This window comes from Corvus cornix, chromosome 10 (genome assembly GCF_000738735.6).
Source record: "Corvus cornix cornix isolate S_Up_H32 chromosome 10, ASM73873v5, whole genome shotgun sequence".
Classification (NCBI taxonomy): domain Eukaryota; kingdom Metazoa; phylum Chordata; class Aves; order Passeriformes; family Corvidae; genus Corvus; species Corvus cornix.
The window spans coordinates 20189879-20201142 of record NC_046340.1 but is presented as its reverse complement, the minus strand read 5'-3'; positions in this window follow the sequence as shown (position 1 = coordinate 20201142).

Here is an 11264-nt window from a genome sequence, read left to right as displayed (position 1 = left end):
CTCCAGCCCCAGCTCCAGCCCCGGCTCTAGTTCCAGTCCCATCCCTGCTCCAGCCCCAGCTCCAGCCCCGGCTCTAGTTCCAGTCCCATCCCTGCTCCAGCCCCAGCTCCAGCCCTTGCCGCTGCTTCCAGGCCCAGTCAGGGCCTCAGCCCCAGCTCCAGGCCATGCTGATGACAACACTGCACCCTGCACTTCGACTAACATTCAGTAAAAGGCTTGCCTGGACATGGCACCATTGGAATGTGGTTATCTCAGCTGCAGAAATAGCTTATTGGTGGGGGGAAAATGGAAATTTCAGGGATTCTGGGTTTTGGGGAAAAGAGGTTTTCTGCTCAAATGGAGTTGACAAACATCTCAAATAGATTATCCCCTCCAGTGTCACTGAATCATGGAATCATGGAATATCCTGGGTTTAAGGTACCCACAAGGACCATCGAGTCCAAGTCCTGTCCCTGCACAGGGACACCCCAAAATCCCAGCCTGTGCCTGAGAGTGTTGTCCAGACACTCCTGGAGCTCTGGCAGCCTTGGGGCCGGGACCATTCCCTGGCGATCCTGCTCAGTGCCCAACCATCCTCTGGGGGAAGAACCTTTTCTTCATATCCAACCTAACCCTTCCCTGACACAGCTCCAGCTGTTCCCTGGGTCCTGTCATTGGTCACCAGAGGGAAGAGCATTCTAAGAACATTCTGTAGCTGAAAGCTTTCCAAGGTTGACTTCCTTGGAAAAATAGAAAATATACAGGATTTATTGTGTAAAATTGCCAGAACCAGCTAAAAATAGCTTGTGTTTCTAGTATTATTGTGTCCTCCTCCTTGCATGAATAGATATATTTATGAATTTAGTTTCCCTAAAAATGTTTCACCTCCCATGCACATGAAGACTGATGCATTCTTTTAAAACACCTTACTCAGTGCTTACACAGCAGTGTAATTCTTACCACATGAATGGAAGCAGGAATATTTGCATTTTATGGAAAGGTGGGGAGCAGCTGTGTCTTCCTGGATGTGCTTGTTTTCTCAAGGCACCTGCTTGTGCCTTTCCTTTTCAGGGTGTATTTGCCTCCACACTTGACTTGCCACTCAAATTCTCTGCGTGGGATTCACCATGAAATCCCACAGCTCTACCAGCACAGTGCAGCCTGATGCCTGGGTTCCCTGACTCTGAAAAAATGCTGGAGGCATGGACTGGGAGCTCCACTGGGAGCTCAGGGCTCTTGCTATGATACAAGTCCTTTGGGTTCTCGTGTTGGTTCCTTGCCAGACTTTGGGCAAAAAGTGTCTTCTTGTTGGAGCGCAGGAACTGGTTCCTTCAGCTCTTCTGCTCCTCCCTGCCATGACTGTCAGCACTTTGCCTTCAGTTTTCTCCCATTCTCTTTCCTGCTTCCTTTCTGAATCAGATTCACTTCACACTTCCATGTTTTCTCTGCCAGAGTTTGCTGCCTGTGCCTGCTGGGCCTGCTCTTCCTTCAGGACCATGAGGACTTCATTAGCTACTACAAACCCTCCAAGATCCTCCTTTAAAAGACGTTTTGAAGACCTTGCCATGGTCCATTTCTCTTTGTTTGCCTTCAGCATTGCCTGACAACCCCTTTTGACTGCCAACCAAAGACAAACCACACTTATCACATAGTCCTAATTCCTTTATCTTTCACCTACACGTGTGGGTGTCCACCTTTTACTGGCAGGGAGGCCATTCACGTTCCTCCAGGTACAAAAGAGCAGTGCTGTGGGATTGTCACAGCTGTGGTGTGACCTTGCACAATAATCCTTATTACCAGAATCATTTCACTTTGCTTTAACTCAACCACAATAAATGTTTGCCTGTTTAGTCAATGATCAGGATCGTTGTGGCCTCACTAGGTAAGGAGGTGGGTGCTTTGTTGACATGAAAAGAGCTCAGTTCACTTGCAGCGGTCAAACTCAGTGTGTATTTTCCCTGTGTGCAAGTTATGAAACACCTCAGAACTAACTCAGTGAGGAAGTGGGGCATGACCTCAGGGAGATGCATCCCCATGTCTTGGAGGATGAACTCTCCAAAATAAAGAGCAGTGTTGCAGGTCACACACCCACCAGCCCCCATGGAGGGGGAGGACGATGCTTGGGCCCATGGGCTCCCTGCAGTGACCCTTCAGCAGTCCCACACCTGGGGCAGCCTCAGGATGATGTTGTCCTGGGGACCCTGTGTGGAGTGGCCAAATAGCTGCTGTAAGTTCAGATGTCAGGGTAAGGCTCTGCCTGGTCCAAAATGCACCCAAAGGGCTGAATTCTCTGTAGCCTGGGCTAAATCTCTCCATCTGCATGAGCTCTCCATCTCCACGCAGAGCTCAAGCAGCATTCACATTGGAGGCAGATGCTCCTATTCCCCTCCCCTTAGTTACCTTGTAAAAGACTCTTGTGTTTGCCTAGGAGGTGTTGTGACTCTCAACCAGTTCTGGAGCTCTTCTTACACATCCCAACGCCACAATTCTATTTCTGACCAACTAGGTCAAAGTGTTTACTCCCGATGCAGAAAATTCTAAGGTGCCTGTCCAAGATCTACCATCACCTTTGACAGAGTTGGAAATGTAAGTCAGCTATTACAGTACTAACTGTGGTAACTGTACCTCAGCTGTAAAGCCACCATCCTGTGACAGCCTTATCTCCCCTCTGAGCCAAAGGGACCTTGAGTGGTAGGGCTGTGTAAGGCAGTGACCTGCCACCCAACCTAGATTAGAATGAAGCTCAGTAATGCTATGGGATAGCTCCAAGTGGAATGATTAGATTCTGAAATAATAATCAAAGGATCCAGTGGCAGGAGAAGGCCCTGGGAGCCTTTGTGGCCACTGATTATCAGTTTTTGCATTATTGTTCTGTTCTGGATCAAGACTTTCAGCCATCCCTTCATGTACGTGCTGCTGCTCCCTCCACCTCTTCTACAAATGCCATGACTCCATCAGTCAGGTATTTACTAAACGTGGAGTTATTTGCCTACTCAGATTTGTGATTTCCACAGAAGCCATCCTCAGCCCTGACTTCCTCGTCCACCCCTGCTCTCACGTCTGCCTGATGATAAGGCACGACACCTCATATCATCCCATCAATTAATATGGTAACACACTAACACAACTGTCCCCAGGAAAACACCACTTAGGAAATCATTTGAAATGTCCTTGTGAGACAAATGTTTAGGGACCAAGTGCTAGATTTTGAAGAGCATGAAGGTGTGTGTGTTCCCCCCTCCTGGGAGAAGTGGCTGTTCCCTGCAGGACAACCACCCTGTCCCCAAGCCCGAGGTGGGACAGGAGCACAGTGGCTGACAGTCCCTCTGCACTGCGTGTTTGTCCCCAGAAATACAGAGCTCACAATCAAACTCCTCTGCAAACAAGCTTTGTCTGAATGGCAGTGGCAGATCTGGGACAGGGGTTGGTGTTGGCACTGGGGCAATGTGTCCACCTAATTTTTTGTGTGTGCTTTCCTGGAAAATCCCATAGGTGTGTGAGTCACGTTGGAGACTGACAGGCTATGCCAGGGCAGGGTGCAGAACGCAAGAGTCACCCAGGAATTTGGTGGAGTTCAGGGTCACGGTCATAACCCACAGGATCTCTGCTTTGTTTTGTGACTAACTCCTGCTCTGTGTGCCCACAAACAGCTGGTGTAAAGTCTGTATTTGCTCTTCCCTGGAGGAATATCTGCAAAATTATCCAAACCAGCTGACCCATTTCTCCCACATGTTTTAATAGTGACCAGAAATATCAGAGTAGCAGAAGATCCTAGAAAAGGAATAAAAGAGCGGGATGCAAGTGACAGAGAGAAGGGATATATGTAAATCAGTCCAAAATCTGTGGGAGGATTTTGGGAGGATTTTGGGATCCGTGGGAGAAAAGGAAGGTGTACTCAGGAGCACTCTCTGGACATGAGCGTGTGTGTCCCTCTGGCCCCAGAACTTCCACTGAGCAGGTTAGGTTTGCCCAAAGGCTCTGCTTTGAGCAGCAGTGGGATTTCCGTGGGCAAGCCAGGGCACCTCAAGGCACATCTCTCCAAGCCCAAAACAAAGACTGTCGAATGCTTTCTTGACACCAGTGGCATTTCTGAGGAGTGTCAATCCTTGAGATCAGTTACTGGGCACAACTCAGGCCCCACATGGTTTGCTGGGCTGACATGGAGCTGGTTCACCCCAGTCAAGTCCTCTGTTCTTTCTGGGATGGTTTTGTGGAACAGCTTGTCCAAGGAAAGGTGTCCATCCCTGCTCCTTTATCTCAGGGAGGAGATGTCTCCTCTCCTTGCATCTCTCTCTCATCACAGACTCTGGAGATGCTGTTCCTCACTACCCCTAGCAGTGCTCCACCATTTGGCTTTTCTTCTGGGACTGTCCCAAAATGCTGCCTTGCATTCTGCCTCATTCATGGAAGGCTATGCTGGGAGGAAGAGACATGAAATTAAATGGAAGTAGTTATAAAAATACTATTTTCCACAGTCCACTGCACAAAGCACTCGATGTGGTGGCTCAGGGATGCTTTAACCCTGAACAGCTCAGCCCAACTCTCCCCTTCCTCATCCTGATGTTGGCTTTGATCAGCCCCTCTCCGTCCTTGGAGCTGCAAGGTCCGACATTCATGCCTAAAACTTTGCCCAGAAAGGAAAAGCCCATTGTTCTGATTATTTCCACTGCGAAAAACATGAGAAAACCTCTTGTTTTTCCAGTGTTCACCCCAAAGCAGCTTCTGTGAGTGTCACCAGCATTTGCTTCCAGTTTCTAGCTCAAGAACCTTCTGTGCATGGCAGCTTTGCTCTGATCCCATACACAAACACGCACTGCTGGGAAAGCACCTTTCTCTTCACCACAACATACTTGCTTTAGAAACCCAGGGTTTGCTTAATGGCTTGGGATTTGTGTGTCTGTTTGTAATAACCTCTTTTAAGAATACAGATTAAAAGGAAGTTGTCTTCCTGTTTTGTATTATATAATGCTTTTTTTTAAGGGCAAGCATGAAGAGAAGAGAACACCAAGAAGTGCTCACACACTCCAGAAAGGTTTAAACCTTCTGGAAAACATTGTCTGCATTCAGTGTCATACACTGAATCCCTAAAACAATAGATATTTTTCATTCTATCTAGAAACCTTTTTTTTTAAGGAAAAATATCTGTTAATCCTCATTTATTGAGTGATAAATGACTACTGACTGTGGCCTGAGACCAGCTTAGCCTCTCTTAGACCTCTCTCCCATGCAACATCCCCTAAATTGCAAGAAACAGGGAAAGTTTGAGGTGGAGGCAATTCTGGAGGTCTCCAAGGATGAAGACATCCCCTCTCCACTGCTCCATATCCTCTCCAGTCACTCCGCCACTCTCAATGTAAATTTTTTGCCCTTGTATCCAACTGGAATTCCTCCCATTTCCCAACAAGGCTGCTCCCCAGCCACAGGCCCTCTCCATCAGAAATGAAAAATAATAATTTTAAACTGTTAAATGCAAAGAGAGGATTTTTAGCCTTCATTAAATGCTAACATCATTTTTAAGGTTCCACCACCACATTTTATTTTACATATATTGGATATAAGCTTTCCATGTGAGCTTAATAAAGCCAGATCCATCCCAGGAACTCAGCACACCTTCCCAAGAGATATCTTGGAACTTTGGGGGTCTGTGGCAAGGACAAATTTTTCAGAATTGGCTTTTTTCTTTTTTTTTTTTTTTTTTTTGAAAAGAAACCAAGACAACAAGCACGGTGGTCCCTTGGATTTCCAGGTGAACCTTTCCTTGGTAAATATTAAGGAAGTAGGCCCATGTCAAAATGCTCTGTTCAAAGCCATTTACTGGGTTTCAGGAGGATACTGGCACAGCCAGGCTGATCCACATGAGAAAAATTTCTCTTCAATTCCCAAAAATTGCACCTGAAGAGGCAACTACCTACAAGTGTCAAATTCCATGGAAAAGCAATATTTCCTTGCTGATTCCCAGCCCACATCAAAGTGCTACACCAGAGGGGCAACCTAAAATAGGGGTATTTAATTAAACTTCAATCAAATTTTACCCTGTTTGGTCCATCAGCATTTTAATGTGCTCAGGGCACAAAGGCAAGGCTGGAACAGGATCACAGAATTACGGAATCATTTAGGCTGGGAAAAGCCTCTGAGATGATCAAGTCCAACCATTCCCCCAGCACTGCCGTGTTCACCATTAAACCCAGGTGCTGCCACCACACAGAACTTTGAACAGTTCCAGGCATGGGGACTCCACCACTGCCCTGGGCATCCTGTTCCTGGGCTTGACCATCCTTTCAGTGAAGAAATTTTTCCTTAATATCCAATCTAAGCCTCTCCTGGTGTGACTTGAGGCCGTTCCCTCTCCTCCTGTCCCCATTCCCTGCGAGCAGAGCCCGACCCCCCCTGGCTGCCCCCTCCTGTCAGGGACTTGTGCAGAGCCACAAGGTCCCCCCTGAGCCTCCTTTGCTCCAGCCTGACCCCCTTTCCCAGCTCACTCAGCTGCTCCAGCCCCTTCCCCATATTTCCTCGTTACATCCAGGTGGGATTTGGGAAGCAGAGGTACAGCTGCAGGTCTGGCAGGAGGGCAGGAGAAGCTGTGGGTGGCTTTGTGATGCGCGGGGTGTTATCAGGCGTTTCTCAGCCCATCAGGGGCCCTGCTGAGCTGAGCACGAGGAAGTGACACGGAAGGCTCAGACTGTCTGCTCTGGCAGAACTTGTTCCCGAGGAAAGGTGCCGGGATCAGTCAGTCGGCATCCACCTGCGGCAGCAGGCGCCTTCGGAAACGCCACACAGGGTCACCCACTGGTGCAGAGACCTCCTGGGGGCATTGGCAGAGATGAGCCAACCCTGGCAGGGAGGAGGCGGCAGATATTTGGAGCTGGGCAGCCATAACGCTTCTTACTGAGGGAAGAATCATCCAGCTCAGGCTGACACCGGAGGCACTGGGGACACAGAGCAGCTGACAGCCTTTCCCAGACGTTTGCAAGGATCAGGCTCGTCTGCCAAAACCTCGCTCATGATCCTTAAGGGTGGCAGATCCCCAGGAGACTCCAGCACATTCTGAGTGACTCCAGTTGGGGGTGGGCAGGTCTTGGTGTCTTTGCCACCAGAGAGGGAAGAGCACTTGTAGCTGTCCCGTGAGGGGGACCGTGTTGTCACCCACAGACCGCTGAGCAACCGACTCAGCCCTCAGCATGATGCCAAGGACAGCGGGAGGAAGTGATGGAAACACATCAGTGTCAGCCTGCCCTGACAGTCAGCAATTGCTGCAGCAGCCATCAGCTTTAACACGCTGGCACAAGCTGGCAGTCTCCCTTTGCCTGCTGAAACTCCTCTCCTGGGTGAACAGCATGGAGACCCAGGAGAGATTCAGGAGGTCTCACTCACTCCTGGCACCCAGAGGAGCATGAAAGGAATGTGTCAGCCATAATTAAGCCCAGCAGGTGAAGCCCAGTGGACAAAGCCCAGGGATGATGCCCAATGGATGAAGCCCACCGGCTGAATCCCACCTGAAGAAGCCCAGGAGATGAGGCATGCTCTGCCATGCCTAGGGAGCATGGGAACCAGAGGGAACGGGAGAGCAGGACAAACACTCTAGAGACTCCAACCCATCTGCATCCCAGAGGAAAAGCTGGGATTTCTCCTGATCTGAGTGCCCCAGACCAGGAGAGCAGGACATTCTGATGCATTTGGAGATCCTTCCATGTTTTTATCAGGCTCTGGTGTTCCCGTGTTCCAGGGGCTGCTGCAGCTGGTTCCTCTTGGTCTCCTGCCTGCGCTGGGCTGAGACTCGCAAGTGCAGCAGTGGCCTCTTCTCCCTTCGGGCATCCCAGCTTGTCCCGGGCTAATCTCCCGGTGCCATCTGCCGTCTGTCCCGACACACCGCGGGTGACAGTGGTGCCCCTGCCCCTCTCAGGCTCCCTCGCCAAAGGAGTCGCACAGGTTGCCCAGTGCCCCTGGGTGGCTCCCGCTGCCCGCACGGGTAGAGAGCCTAATGCGTCATGGCTGTGTCATCACAGAAGGCAGCACATTGCTTCTTCTTTTTGAGTTAAATGAGTAATACCAGGAGCTATGCATGGGAGAGGCACCCAGAAGAGGGACAGCTCCAGCCTCAGGGCATTCCCAGGCTCAGCTGGAACAAGCCAGGACCAGCCTAAGTGGTGATAGTCCCACCTCAGCCCGGGTGGACTGTGAACAACTCCCCCCACCCGTCCCATCCCAGCTCAAATTAAGTGTATTTTTCATAACAACGCTGTAGCTGACCAGAAAAAATTAAAACATTTTCCTCTATTAATTTAATCCTGAGATTCTTTTCCCAAAATATCTCCACTCTCCCCATCCCAAGGAGGAGAAGAAGGTGCATGACAAAATGCATGCGTGTTTCCTCACTGTCCCGAGCTGCCGGTGAGCTCCTGCTGGCGGTGACCTTGTTGTCCGTGCTCAGGTCTCGGATGCCACCTCCTGGCTTCCCAGCTGAACTGTGCATGTCGTGGCAGCGCAGACCGGGAGCACATTTCTCATCGCACTATCCCAGATAACAGCGCCGTAAAGCCGGACTGGCTCAGAGCAGCTTTTGTTCTTTGCGGATCTGACCCGATACCCTGTATTCCTGAATTGCACTGGAGGTGCCTCCTGTAATTAATAACCCTCAGGATCCCATCGCAGCAGCACAAGGCCCCGTTGACTCCCAAGGCCCCTCTGGGATGTCATCCATCACTTTGGGGGTGGGACCCGGCACCCCTCACCTTTCCCTAAGTTATTTTTGGGGTGTATTTTGTTACGTGATCCCTGTGCCATCCGTTGTTTACCACCTGTGTCTTTCCATGGGGGATTGGGATGCCAATTCCAAGTCTCTACAGACTTGCTACTGGGTTAGGGAATAATTCAACAAGTAGGTGTTTGGCAGGGGGAGAGCAGAGGGATTTTTGGAGCTGTGAGAGTGTGGTGATATCCAAGCAAAACTCCTGAGAGGGAGCCCTGTGTAATAAGGAATCATGAGGCAGCCAGAATGTTGTCTCCTTCCTGCTTGGTGTCCATCATTCTCTACCTCTTCCTGCCCTCCTGGTGGTATTTCAGGCCTGGCTGAGCCTGCTTGTACACCTGCCAGCCCAACCTGCCTCTTCCAGAGGGGCTACCAAGTTCATCCATCATTATACATCTCAGCCAGTCATTTTATCTGGCCACATGCCATGAGCTGGAGCCCCACAGGCACGTGATGCTCCCTGACCACAGGAGACCTGCTCCTCACCCTCGTGGGGGTGGACTACAAATATTTGTCAGGGGAATCCCAGCAACACTGCATGAGATGCAGCTTTTTGCCACAGCTCACATTCTGTGTTCTGCTTTGGGCCCCTCATGACATTTTGGTGCTGGAGCAGGTCCAGAGAAGGGAACGGGGCTGGGGAAGGGGCTGGAGCACCAGCAGCAGCTGAGGGAGCTGGGAAAGGGGCTCAGCCTGGAGCAAAGGAGGCTCAGGGGGGACCTTGTGGCTCTGCACAAGTCCCTGACAGGAGGGGGCAGCCAGGGAGGGTCGGGCTCTGCTCGCAGGGAATGGGGACAGGATGAGAGCAAAAGACCCCAAGCTGTGCCAGGGAATGTTTAGGTTGAATGTTGGGGAAAATTTGTTCCCTGAAGGGGTGGGCAGGCATTGGAAGGGGCTGCCCAGGGCAGTGGTGGAGTCCCCATCCCTGGAACTGTTCAAAGATGTGGTGCTTGGGAATGTTGGTTCAGTGGTGGACCTGGCAGTGCTGGGGAATGGATGAACTCAATGGTCTTAGAGGGCTTTCCCAACCTAAAATATTCTGTGATGCTATGATTTGTGGAAATCAGCAGGGAGCAGTAGCTGCTAAATCCTGCTGCAGAAAGGAGCTGGGGCTCTCTGAGATATTTCCTCACAGCTGTGGCCATTGTTCTCTGCCTGATGGCCAAACAACGGGCAGGTCATCAGTGATGTCCAAAATGCTCTCTAGCCATGACAGGCTTCGGCCTGAGACAGGACAGGAAAGGGGACGGTGGCAGTTGTGCTGGCACAGACCATGGGAATCACTGGGCTTTGATCCTTTACAAAATCCCTTTGAATTGTTCTTCACTGCATTTCCCAGAGAAATGGGAGGAAAGCACTGATCATCACCCACGTGACTGAGCTGCATCTGGGGACCCTTAACCATCAGCAGAGGTGTGTGGGACGTGAGGGGAGCATCAGCGCTGCGGGATGCTCCTGACTCAGAGACAGGAGCTCCTGTGACCGTACATCCCTGGATGAACGCTGGTGTGAGATAACCTGAACCCCTTCCTAACTCTCTGGTTGCAGCAGGGACAGTTTTGGATCTGCCCCCCTGGCTGGCTGTGACTGTCTAATCACCTCCAATAGGAGCAGCTTATCCGGCACAGCCGTGTCGAGAGGCCCTTTTGCATCCCAACAGCTGCATTTTCTATTCCCAAAGTGTACCTTGCCTCAGCGCCCAGACCACACGCTGTGGCAGAGCACAGCGTGTTCGGGAGAGAAGAGTCCAAAGCTCCAAAATGTATCTTTTGTCCCACCTTCAAAACAAGGAAAATAGGGGGAGTTTCCAGTAAGGAGTAAAATGAAAGCATGACAAAAGCAGCCTCTTTCCCCTGTGTTTTTTCCAGCCTCACTGTCTTCTTCTCTATTCCCTGGTAGGTTTGTCCTTTGGCTATTAGCTGACACGCCCAGGCAGCACAAGGACCAAAGGTGCCATGAACTGCATCCTTTCCCTGCTGATGCCAACAGCTCGTGCCCCACCCAGAGCTTCCCTGCACCTAGAGCTTCATCCTGTCTGGGGCTGTGGATATTCTGGGGGCACCGGCTGTCCCCAAATCACCTCCCAGAGTGTCCCTTTGAGCAGGACCCCATCGGGAGCAGCCGGAGCAGCGCGCACGCGGCCGGGCCGGGCACACACGTGTGTCCACACGCCGGCACCGGCCTCGCTCCGGCCGGGCAAGGGACGCCCGGGGACCCTCGGAGCAGACGTGACCTACTTCAGTGTAAGAGCTTAATAGAGCCAGGCGTCAATTATTCATGGCCTGGCCATGTTAATGCATGTGCTAAAGGCTTTTTAAAAAAAAAAAAAAATAGAGAAGAAGAACAGGAAAAAGTCTGCTCTATAATTAAAGCCTTGCACACTCCCATCACCAGGCCCCGCTGCTCTCCCGGGTGTTTCTGCTCAGGTGAGCAGAGCTGCGAGATGTGGACAGATCCAGCAGGGAAGAGCTGGGGCTGGAGCCGGGATGCAGGCAAGAGCCTGGGCAGCGGGCGGGGGGAATCCCATGGGAAGGGGCTG